This window comes from Chamaea fasciata, unplaced genomic scaffold (assembly GCF_029207755.1).
Source record: "Chamaea fasciata isolate MVZ Bird 193981 ecotype frontalis unplaced genomic scaffold, bChaFas1.0.hap1 SCAF_8, whole genome shotgun sequence".
Lineage (NCBI taxonomy): Eukaryota > Metazoa > Chordata > Aves > Passeriformes > Sylviidae > Chamaea > Chamaea fasciata.
In genome coordinates, this window is record NW_027094093.1 from 34,064,594 (window position 1) to 34,076,964 (window position 12,371).

General features: G+C 41.0%; 1 long non-coding RNA gene across 2 annotated transcripts; it reads right to left on the reverse strand.

The window, feature by feature from the left end:
- Positions 1 to 3,251: 3,251 nt before the first annotated feature.
- LOC136293019 (uncharacterized) lies at positions 3,252 to 10,314 on the reverse strand. 2 transcript variants are annotated; one of them, XR_010722059.1, is made up of 4 exons: positions 10,091 to 10,314; positions 8,061 to 8,164; positions 4,712 to 4,824; positions 3,252 to 4,007 (listed from the first exon to the last, which is right to left on the reverse strand). It is a non-coding gene; the product is annotated as an uncharacterized lncRNA (long non-coding RNA). The 2 variants fall into 2 exon arrangements; XR_010722058.1 differs by lacking the exon at positions 10,091 to 10,314 and adding an exon at positions 8,936 to 9,771.
- Positions 10,315 to 12,371: the final 2,057 nt, after the last annotated feature.

Here is a 12,371-nt window from a genome sequence, read left to right on the forward strand (position 1 = left end):
AGGTTCTCCAAACCCCTACACCTGGAAGTTGGAGTCCAGGAGAGAGCACCAGACTTTTCCTCAGTGTCCTCACCTGGCACTGGTGATGGGCACAGGAAATTCCGTGTAATTGGAATCATGCTTTAAAATCCATGACCCTTTCTGGGAAGCTGAACATATATTCAAGCTCCACCAGCAGAAGGAGGGCAACCAGCTGCATCTTCATTTTCCTCCCAGTGCACTCCTTGGAATCCCAGTGGGTAACAGAAATTTTGCTGTTATAGCCCCTGTGTGCATGGATTAATGCACTCACTGCAGCCTTCTAGCACTCCACTGCTCAAGTAATAGACTGTAATATGCCTGACATTCAGGATGAAAAAAAAAAACAGAATACAATTAAAACCAGAATACATAATATTCACTGAAATAAAACAGATTTCAAATCAATTAAAACAGACTCTCCTTCCAATAGCACCAGACAAATAATACATTTACAAAACTAATCGGTTCTACACCAGCTGAGCTAATGAGTGTCATTTGGGTCACATCCTCAAATTGCAAATAAATGTTATCATTTATCAACCTAACACATTACTCAATAAATCTTCTGCACCACTGTTCATACTTATCAGCTGTGTCATTTAATATTCCTTTCTGGTTTAGAAAACTATTTCCTCTGGTGCCTGACCCTTTGTAATGGAAAACTCCTGAAAACAGACAGTAGCTAATTCAAGAATCATATAATTTGGAGCTAAACAGAGCTGTGACTGGTGTTGAAATGTTCTAATATTAATTTTTCAATGGGTCTCCTCCCAGGTTGGAAATACTACAAGCTGTTAAGATGAAATTTTCATTTAAGGAAGGTCAGACTGTAGTCAATGCCGTAAGAGGTTTTATAGTATATAAAAGCATGAAAATTATTTTCTGTTTTTTCATTTATGCAAGAGCAACTTGGACACTCCCAGTCCAGGCATAAACCCTGCACGTCACAGCCACCTGATGCACATCACACCACCTCATGTGCAGATTGGTGATTCTGGTGATTTCAGCATCCCCCAGTCCCCGCTGGGATGGAAATGAGAAAGAGGAAACTTCCAAACACTGCTCACCAACATCCCTCCTTCCCTCACTGACAGCTGTGGTAATGCCTTGGGAAGGCTGACCTGAATCAGAGACTGGAGAATAAAGTATGTATTTATTAAAAGGCTTTTTAGGGTCCACCTTGGATGGGACAGGGCCTGACCAGGACTACAACCAAGGTGGACCCAAAGGGGACACAAAATGTCTGACTGGTCACGATGTCTCACACTTTTGTAAGTTTTGGTCCATTTGCATATTGGAATTTAGTTGTCCAGTTACAGCTCCAGGTTGTGACGTCTCATCCTTCTTGTTCCTACCTTCAGCCACTGTGTTTGTGCTTTTGGGCCTGAAAGTTGCTCTTGGTGTGCAGCAGGAAAAGGATTTGTTTTGTCTCCCTGCTCTGTGAAAAGAGCTGACTGGCATTTGATATGAGGCTCAGAACTACACACCTGGGCAGCACAGAATCTGAAAATATGAAAGCTAAAACTTAAGGCATAAACGGGGCAAAGAGGTCTTGTTACCCCATGGGTGGTACCTGGGGGATCCTTTCCTTTGTCCCAAACTGCTTCCCCAGCAGGGGCATCCTGTCAAGACTCGCTGCAGCCTTACACAGGGAGGCCCCTTTTCCCAACACATCCATTCCAGACCTGAATTACTCAGATTCATCTTCTCCACTGCAAGCACATAAAGCACAGGCACACGGCCACTGGGACACATCTGAGAGGGACATCCTGTGACTGCCCTTCTTCAGGAGCATGCTTGTGCGTCTCCAGGGCATGTTTACAGCGACCGCTATACACTAAAGGAGTCATGAACTGCAGTGTCCTCTTTGTGCACTTGCTTTACAACCCACAGCACAGCTGGACAGAGTATGTAGGCACAGAGCCACATTTCACCCTCACTAGCAGTGCTCGGGCAGTAAATGATCCGTCTGATGAACCTGGCTGAGCTGGGCAGGCTGGTGGTCAGCTGGCTCAGGTCACTGTGTGGATCTAACTCACTCCTTCATTTTCAGTTCTCTTTACCCTAACTCCTGTTTTCTGCTAATTCCCCCGTCTCCTGCCCCACTGCTGCTCAGAGAAGAGCCCTTGCATTGATTCCATCCTCTCTTTAGCACCCTCATCACTCCTATCCCTTCATCTTTACGGCTCCTAATGTTCTCTTCAGCTTCCTTTTGCTTTCAGCTCACATCCCACCCATTTCCTATCCCCTCATTTGGTCCTGCTTCTTCATTTCCCTCCTTTTCATCTTTCTCTGTCCTTACCTTTCATCATTTGAGCCAGATGTGTTTTGTGATGCCCTGCCTGCCTCTGGCACCTGCCCAGCTAAAAGCAAGGATGAGACAGCATTTCGCTGACAGCTTGAGCCTGGTTGTGACAGAAACTCCCAGATGCAAAGAGATATGACTGCTCCAGCAGCTGGAGACACAAATAGAGTCACAGGATGGTTTGGGTTGGAAAGAACCTTAAAGATCATCTGGCAGGGACATCTTCCCTTAAAAATATGAGCAGGCTGTCACCCCTGAGTAGGAGAAGTGGTAGTCTGGACCTTGCATGCTTCATGCAAAGCTCTGCAACAGCTCTCTGCATGGCTGAGGACATAGGCAGAGGTTTGCAAAGATTTGCCCTTTAGGGAAGTTGTGATTGCAAAGTCAGCAAAAACATCTCTGGAACAAGAGGGGCTGCTGACAAATAACAAGCTGTCATAGCAGGAGATTAAATCGAAGGAATGTGGATTAAATTATGTAGCCAGAAGCAAACATAAGTGTGGGGAGTTATAAACGACTGAAAATTAGAGGTTGATTATGGGAACTGTTAGACAACTTTAGCTTAAACATAGAATTCTCACTATAGATATGGCTCCCACATTCAATAAACAGGCTTAGATCTACTGAAATGCCCCAGCACAAGGAATTTTGCATCCATCAAAAACTGGCCTTAACACTACCTTATGTGATTTCACTGAGAGTGTATGGAAACAAGCAAATCTGCCATTCTGGATTTCCATATCAACAGAACTCAGATAAACATCCCAACACCTTGACTCCTCCTTTGAACTGCAGTTTTGATCTTATTGCTTTCAGTCAGAGCCCTGGAAGTTTAACAGCACTGGAATATCCAAACTGGTTTCTGCTATGCAGATCTGAGGGGGAACTTTACACTTGACTATCACATTTATTTTAGTGTTTGTTTATATAATTTAATAAACACAGCAGCAGTAGACAGAATTTAGCAATATGTAAATACCTCAAAAATAATATGCACAACATTTATGGTACAGCATAGTCATAACACATCAACCACTATTAAAAACCCATTTACTTGAATTTTAGGGTTGCGCTTCACACTGCTAAATGTCTTAGACAAGTTTATCCAGCCATTTCTAATGTAACTTGCAACGTTACAGTAAAGGCATTTGCAGTGCCTGTTGACCACTTTAACCAGTGTAATAAACCGTGAATAATAAGGTACATGCACAGAAGTGTCCAATAAGTATCGGGCAAATCTTCATTATTAAAATATTCATCTCCTCAACTAAAAGAAACACCTTTTCTTTGAATGACAACGTGCTGAACTCATGTGAATTAAAGAGTCTCTGTGCTTTTTGTAAATATTTTCCTTTGTGAGCTCAGCCTGTGTGCATTGTGTGTGTGGGGGGGTGCTTCAGGTGAGTATTTTCTGGCAGTATTTACATTTCTATAAGCACGTCACCCGCAGTGACAATGAACGGTTGTTAAGCATCTTGTAGAGCTTTGTCTTGCTCAGAACTACTCCTGCTCTTGTACATAAAGAGACTGCTGATTCCATAGCTGTGTTAGACTTTTTGCATTTAGAGCAAACTTCACCTTTATAATGTGGAAATGTCTTGACCGAGCCATGTTACGTACTTCAGGAAACTTTCAGGTAGCTTCACATGGGGTGGGCACGCAGCCTGTTCCATGAGAGCATCTATTTTCAAAGACAGAGAGGTGAGAGCTGAGAGCATTCACAAACCACATTCTGCTCTCTGTTGTTTCACTCTAGTGCACATTGCTACACAGAAGTAGCAAGTAGATTTTAACAGGGATGTGAACTTTATGCAAATCCCTCGCCTGTTTATTCTGTGAAGACACATTCCATACCTTTATTCCTTCGCTAAAGAGTCCTTCACTTAACTGCATCTTTGTGGCACATAATTATTACACCCGTGCACAATCAAATTCCTGTCTCTGTGCTTTCCCTTTGTCCTTCTCCCATTGAGCAGTGGGCAAAGCCCCAGCCTTTCTCTGCATTTATCATTCTTCTCCCTGCTGCAGCTCCTGCAGAACCTGGCCTGCGTGCTGAGGAACAGCTACAGAAAAACACCACCCCACCATTTAACGAGACTTTGAGCACCAGTCATCTGGATTTATTCTGTGAGTCTTGCAGCTGGTATTGATCACAAGGAATAACTCTGAAATAGTAAGTTCTGGGAAAGTAAACAGAAACAGCCACCAGGGTTTTTTTTTACCCATGCTCCCAAGTATCGAATGCTCCATTATGAAAGACATTCTGGTTATAATTCTTCCCTTATCCCAACTTCTTTCTGCTGCTTGCTATTTTCAGCAAAACCTAATAAATAGTTTCTCTGGGGTTTTGTTTTCAAGGATACAAAATAATGGGCTGTAACTTGCCTCAGGTGCCTGTTCACCATGGTTACCACGTCGAGGTTCAGAGAGCTCTGGACTGTGGGATGTGGGCTGAGGGACTGAGCCCCTGGCAGGACAGGGAAGCAGCTTGGAGACTCCTAAGGTGGCAGAATAAATTACAGATTAATTGCCACTGTCTAAGCAGTGACAATCATAATTTATTTTTCAACAAGAGATGACATCAGAAGTCTTAAAAAACCCCAACATCCTTTTAAAGCCAGGCAAATTAACACAGGTATGTAATAAGTCTCATCCTATGGTTATTTATAATTGCAAAACTTTCTTGGCTTTCCCCTGAGATGTCAAAATTTTTCATTCTGAGCTCTGTCATTTCTTAGTTTAGTACTTCTTCAACAGTATGCCTAGATGTTTAAAAGATTCGTCCAGAGCACTAAACAGCAATCAAAGGATGATGAATTTTAGACTTTGATTGCATGTAAAGTAGAGAGACAGCAGTTCATCAATATGCTGCTTCTCTGAGCAATGACTGAAGCCTATTCTCTCACCAGCTTTATGGCTGTAGGAGTCTGACTCATAAGAAGGTATTTTATTTAGTTATATCACAGAGCAGGTTGTGCTCTGTATAGTGCAGCGTCTGCTGACTGAGTCTTCAAGATTAGTAATTATCCAAAGATGAGATTCACAAAAACATCACCTAATCAGTGTGCTCTCTTTATTGCACACGTTAGTTGACATTAGCAGTCTGCTTTACTCCAGGCTCTGCAGCATTTTGGACATCTTTTTGCAACTACCTCAATAAAGTTTTGGTAGAGAGCTCAGGGTGTTAAGCACATGTTCAACATTAACAATAATGGCAGTCACGAACATATTGCTATCAGGGCTTCATTTACTAATTACCTCCAAGGCTTCACATCCTAAACCAAATACATTAAGTGCAGCGTTTGCCAGAATGCACTTGAGTTTCTTTCATTCATACTTCTGTTCTAGGCTCCAGACAGACCAGATATTCTGATCGTGTCACTCTTTGATGCTAAATTGGATACAAATGTACTTGGGTAATTAATCACACTCAGTGTTTATTGTGCATCTTTCTTATTATTATGCAAGCAGATTTCTCACAGCTTGTAGTTCATTATCAGAGTGCATGAAAACATCTGATTACCTTTCTTCTCATATAATTACATTAACAGCAAGGCCAACTTCCTTTTTTTCCATGTATCTTTGACCACGTGAAGTATTCAGGAAAGAATCATTGGGAAAAACAATATTTCACATTCTCCAGGTGTCAATTACCACTGATAAATGTTATGTCCAGAAGTACCCAGCTTTCCCAACCCCTCAGAAAAAAACCCACAAAAACACAGGATGTAGGGGAAAAAAAAAAAAAAGATTGAAGAATAAATCTAGGTTTAGATAGATTTGGCTGAAGAAACATGTTTTTCATGGATCTGTGTTTTTATTGTTAAATGATTTAAAAAATCAAAAATTACCATGACCCAAGTTGCAACAGATCACTGACTTTTTCCCACCAACCCCCTGGGTCACTGGAGATAAGATTTTTTACCTTATGCAGGTATTGCTTTACTCTGTATCTATAGTCCCAAAAAAAGATCTTTTGGGGCCCTTCTCTGGAAATGGGTGTTCATTTTCCAGCCATCCCACAGGTCCCTCCATTGTTTTGGCATTCCCACCTTGGGGACCTGCCCAGACCTCTCTGTATTCCCCTTGGCCAGCTGCTGGTGTGTTCTGAATAAGATGTGGGCATTCAGATCTGGAGCAGCTAAAAGAGAGATAGATCCCATTTGGATTTCAGTTCAGCCTTTTAATGATGGAAAGCATCTAAATAGTTTCACCTAAACTTATGCTGATGATGGATATTTTTAAAACAAAGTAAAAGTGTTATTTGGTTAACATTATTTTTATTTCTCCTTGAAAGGATATGCAATTTTTTGTTATTAAATTACAAGAAAGTGGACTATAAGATTTTACCTTCCTTTCTTTAGTTCCCATAGTAGATATTTTGCTTTGTATTGAATCTGCATTGCATTATTATTCATAATTGCCCCATTTTGTCTGATAAATTACAGGGAAATGAAGAAGATGAACTTAAATTCTACAAGGAAATTAGGAAATTTGCTGGCTAAAGATTAACACTGTATTGACTCACCTTAGTGATTTTTTAAGATCATTATTGGAGGAGAATTCATCATCTAAACTTTCCCTAAATATATCAAGCCTCAGCCCATGTCTGATATGGAAAAACACCACCTTTATGAAAAGTCATGGTAAACATAAACCAGAGAAACCTTTGTTCAAGGTGCTCTAATTGGCCCCATCCCTGGAAAACAAACACAGAGCTGCTGTGTCCCAGAAGAGTGGATAAAATCAGCCTTGTTCTCCCCGTGCAGCTCTCGCAGAGTTGAACAAACAGATGAGCAGATAGATTTTCCTCACTCAATACTTGGAAGGGCAAGGGCTGCCAATCAAACAGCCATTTCCAGGAGAGGGATGAATGATGGTGAGGGCTGCTCAACAGCCAGGGCTTCTTGTGTTTGCAAGGAGGCTCCTCACTCCAATTCTGTCCCACAAACCCTCATTTTGTACCCTGTACCTTCTGTTTGAAAACAGGATGCTTGAGCAGTTACTGTGCTTGTTTGCATATGGGCATTTTGCAGCACATATCATCAACCCTGTTCCCTGATGTAATTGTACCAGTCCAGCCTTTTCACGGGGCTTTCTTCTCCTTCTCATTACGCCTTCACCAGCACTAAACTTCTCTGTGCCTGCCTCTAAATTATCTTCTGGACCCAATCAGTGTTTAGAGCTTTAATGAAACTGAATTTAGACTCTGCATCCTTTCTCATTACTTTGGTTACACTTTAAAAACTGTAAGGACAAATAGCAGTATTTCTATTATCCTTTAGAATTCTTTCATTTTTATTATGCCTTGGAATCACTTCTGGGATCAAATTATCTTTCTCAACTGGATGAAGGTGTCGACTTCACTGGGATTGCATGTGCAGGTGTGAAAACAGAGTACAGTGAGACCAATGGATGCTTAATAAATTAATACTTTCAGAAAATTAGCTCTCTTCTCTGATGGGATAAAGTAGTGGCACAAAATCAACCATAAACATGTACTTGCAACAGAGTCCTCAATTATTTTCCTAAAGTTAATTTTTATTGTCTGTAAATTTACCAGGAGGGTAATTCCCTCTGGTAACTCTTATGAAATTTCATAAACCTGTGATTTTCTTATTAATGACTTCCCTGTAGAATTTAAGAAAAAAAAAAAAAAAACAAAACAAAAAAAAGGAGAAGGTAGGTCATGCACTGTACTGCTCTGGTGTCATACACATGTTTAAATACTTACTCCTTACAAGTAGATCCCACTCCAACAGCAAGTAGGGAAGAGAAACCTTCAGTCAACTTCTACAGTCCCAGGGCTTCTTTCATTACTGCTTTTAGACTTTTATTCTGGTGGGACAAAAAATGATCTTCACTGTTTATTTCATATATTAAGCAGAGTAGCCTGTGAAAGTTCTGTATGGTTCTTGTCCATATTTCCTATGAACATGAATATGGACCGTATTTTCACTGCTAAAATATTGGAGCTTTTTCTCAGATGGCAAATTGGCCATGAGATTTATTCTTACAAACAAGAGCATTATTAATTCCTCCTTTCATTTCTTTTTGAAAACTGGTATATGAAAAAGGAGAGAACTCTGGCCTCAGATAATTATTCAAGTAAACTGGTTTCATCTTATCTGAAAAGTGAGCCAATAACTATGGTGCAACAAGAGACATAACCTAGCATAAATAAAAGGGGGTTTAATTACTCCTATGATTATATGAGATGAAGATAAAATCATGGGTCTCTGATGGGCAAAAGATGTATCTCATCTTTTCATTAGTGGAAATTCAGAATGTTTCTGCTCATGCTGTTTGGGGCCACTGTTTTAGTTTTCAGTCTTTTCCCCCCTTTGCCTCCTCCCATTTTTATTCCGATTTTACCGGGAGCCTGAATTCAATTTCTTCAGAAGGCCAGGTTAGAGCAGCTCACCCTCTATAATTGTTTTAGTTCATAGGCTGTGGGGCACTTTGAAAACAGGAGATAAAATTCTTTTATTCTCTCCTGATATTCCCTGGGAATCAGCATGCTCTGACAAATACGTTCTCAGACCCAAATTATCCTATTTGGATTAGCAGAGCTTGCTGCATCCCAGAAGGGATGGAGGCAGCACTGACCTGTCCTCCTCTTCTTCCTGTGTAAGAACCAAACCCTGGATCAAACATCCTCAAAATCACCACCCTTGTGAAAGAACAACAGATGGACAACCACAGCTGAGACTCTCTCTGGAATTCCACTGGAATACTTAGCAGTGTTTCTTTTGTTGTTCTTGCTGCTGTTGATCTATGGAACAGAGCAAGATTAAAAAGCATTGTCTCACTGAAGAAACCGAAAATTGTAATGAGTTTTGTGGTCAGCAGTGATCATATTAGCTTTCTCTAAAACAGGATATATCCAAATTCTCATCTAATTACATTTTCAGAATGAAGTAGGGGAGAGAAAGGTCACAGCATTACAGCCAGCATATTTTGTTTTCCTCTGGAAAGAGTACAAGAATAGTTTCAATGGAAGCAGTTTGTGATTATGCTTGATAATTTGTAATTAACTCTCCAGGGTGCTGTGAGGCCTAATTAATTACTTATTGGAAAGCATTTGGAGATCTTTGGATCAACGCTGCTATAATAATGCCAAGAATTGTTGTTATTGTTATCGTTAGGTATTTTCCATCCCCAAATGCAGTTAGGTGGAAAATGTACCTTTATTACCTTATGATGTCTTACAGGCAGGACTAATCTGCAGAAAAGCAGTATTTAAAAGCTGAGAATAATTTTCTCTGCAGTGTGAAGCCGGAGATGTTTATTCTAAACCTGCGAACATAATTTATGACTGAGGCAAACACATAAATTGCATTCAGGAGTTTCACAGTAATAACACACTTTATATTCTCCATCTGCAGATAAGCAGGTGCATCTATTTGTAGAATTTGTCTTAAGTTATGAAACTGTCTTCAGTGCTGTGAAACTAGCATATCATGAATGCCTCTGTGTGTTTAGCATCCAGCATTCATTCTCAGGCCTGTCAACGGGAACATGCCACCTGTGCAATTAACCCAAATTAATACAAAAATGGAGGGTCATGAAGAGATGAGGATCTCTATCCAATCCAGGATGATACCTGCAAAACATCAAGAAACCAGTCCAGACAATATTTGTTTTTCAAAGAACCTGGGTTTGCAGGGTGGGACAGACTCACGTGTAAAAAAGACAGCAGATGCTGGATTTTCTCCCAAAAGTCAGAGCAGAAAAGGACAGCTTCAAAAAAAAAAAAAGCACCTTGCAGTAGGCTTGAGATGGAGGAAGAAACTGACTTTTGCAGTCTCTGCTGTTCAGATGAGCCATGGAGGAGGGAGGTGAGCAATGGAACAAAAGCCGCGTGCAAGGGCTCAGGAGCCTTTCGGTGTCTCCAGACAGAATTCCAAAAATGTTCAGTCTTGGTACAGAAACTGAGGAATCTGTAGAGAATTTTCTCAGAATTGTAGATATCTTTCTCCCTCCCACTCCAGATCTTACGTTTTATGGTAGGCAAATCTAAAGCAAATTATGCTCTATGACTCCTAATCACAGCTGCAGGTTTATCTTCAGTATCAAAACCCCTTGGAAACACCTGCAGTGAAAAGCATCTAATTGTGTTACACAAAAGGGTCCAAGAGATAGGAAATATTCCTAAGGTTTCCTTGCTGTGAAGGGCTAACAACTTGGGAGCCTAAAGCAGGATGCTTTGTTACACTGTTCAAACAAAGGCAGGCTGAAGTCTGAAGACGGTGAGTGTCTTTCAAGTGCAGAGCGACCCTGGAGGAACCCTGCCAGTGGTGGGAAAATGTGGGAAAAAATAGACACAAATATGCACATGATCTATGAAACTCATAGTGATCACCCAGAGAAATATGCTTTACTAGTAGTAAGTATTCATGCCTCTTTCAGAAGAAGAAAAATCTCAAAATATATTACTTTCAATATTTTTGCCCGTGTAGTAATACATTTATGAATAAATCTCAAGATAACCATATAAAACTCTTTTTTTTTTTTTTTTGCATTTATTTTCTTTTTCGGTGTTGAATGTGTAGTTCCCACAAGCATTAGCTGTCTCTAACAAGCAGGTGGTGGTGGCTTTCTGTTTACCTTGTCAACAGTGCTCATTTCTGTTATCACTCTTCTGGAAGAACAAAGTTTCTAGATATGCCTCAAAGGTGAACGTAATTATGCTGTTTACATTGTTATTCCTACAGGGATCATAAAATAGTGCTTAGAATGATGTTTACAGTCATCAGCGAGGCAGAAATCACTCTCTACATACGAGAAAGGCAGAAAACAATACCCTGTCAGTGACTAATTACAAATGGGACTGTGCTGTGCAAAGATCCCCTGCCTCACACGTGATCTAGGTGCTGGGTACATCAGTAGCCTGAAGCACTCAGCAATTACTCTGTCCATCAAAACAAAATTACTCTAAGCTCTTTTCATTGGGGCCCTGCAGACAGCATGGCTTACCAGTTTCTAGCCTGATATTCAAGGTAACAAAATAAAGAAACCAAGTATAATGATGTAGGCTTCAATGTACCAAGACCCCCACATCCTTCCTCTATGCCAAACTTTCCTGGTTTTCTGCTAGGCTCAGCAGCAAAGTAAAGTGAAGCCCACAGAATAATTTCCTGTAACTCCAGAGTGGTTTGGGTCAGAAGTTTGCAGAGGGGCTCATGAAAAACAGCAGTGAAGTGGAAATTCTGCTGCAGGGGTGTTCACACCAAGGGAGCACAGCTGCTCCTCCTGTCCTCCACCCTGTGAGATCACAGACACAGCAACACTTTTTTAAAGTTACTTCTGTAAAATATACAAGAAATACTGATTTAAGACAGCACAGCAATGATAATTCATGCTTTGCTTTAGACTAAAACTTGGATTTTTGCACAAAACCAGGTGTTTTCCTTACTTCCCGACTGCTAATCACCAGCAAGCCTGTTCCATTCAATGGAATGTGATGTTATTTCGCATTCACAATCTTCCTGCTATCATACGAACTTTATCCTGGCTGACACTTTCCTTCCCCCTTTTGGTGGCTTGGTAGTCAAATATCGTTGCTGTTTGCGGAGGAAGAGCACAGGGGAGGCGTCAGCTCCACTGCACATCCACAGCAGCGTCAGCCACAGAAGTTCAAATTAATCAGCCGGCATCATCAAATATGTGTCACAAAAACCCAAGAGCTATCATTTTTGGAGGGAAGAGAAATAAGAAAAGAACTGCAGCATATGAAATGCATGGAGGATGCAGCAAAACCAATTCTTTGCGGGAATCCTTGGACCTTGTCGACACAGCTCTGTTGTTTATGGAGGCAATTACACCGGTGTAAACACACTGCTGAGAGAAAAGTGAAACTTTTGTGGTCAAACAGATGGAGGATGGACCTTTGCCCAGGTTAACCCGGGCAGGATAAAGGTCTGGGACAGCCATGCTGTGCTGTTGGTCACCTGTGGGTTGCACTGGAACTTCTGGGGTGTCAGTAGAAGGACACTGGGGCAATGTCACTACATCTTGAGGACATAAACCGCAGAATCATGGA